The following is a 487-nucleotide window of genomic DNA, read 5'->3' on the forward strand; positions in this document are numbered from 1 at the left end:
TTAAATTATTTAGCTTATTTTTTGTTGTTTATCAAATATTATTATATATCTAAATGGCACTGGTGACCAACATTATCGTTTGCATATGAGTTTATTCCAAACAACCAAAAATAGAATAAAAAATTATTAGTTAATTAACTGAGCCCTCAGCCAAGTTTGTTTAAATTAGCGTATCACACGACACGAGGTTCTATGTCTTGGTCTTACTAGATACTCTATTGTTTTTTGGTTTTGATTATCTATGGACATTTCAAACATACAGTTGAAAAACTGAGGAAGAAGAAATAAATCAGCATTTGAAATAGGTTTAGTTAGTTTGATAAAAAATTTTGAATAAGTCTATGTGTGTTTAAAAAAAAATGTGTTTGTGTTTTTAGTTTTGAAAGTTTAGCAGACTTTAAAAAATACAGTAATACACGGAGACCTTCTTAAAACTTTTTTTTTTGTAAATTTTTAAAAGTTTAATATAATATTCTTTACTGATAAA

Source organism: Arachis ipaensis, chromosome B03, assembly GCF_000816755.2.
Source record: "Arachis ipaensis cultivar K30076 chromosome B03, Araip1.1, whole genome shotgun sequence".
In the NCBI taxonomy this organism is placed as follows: domain Eukaryota; kingdom Viridiplantae; phylum Streptophyta; class Magnoliopsida; order Fabales; family Fabaceae; genus Arachis; species Arachis ipaensis.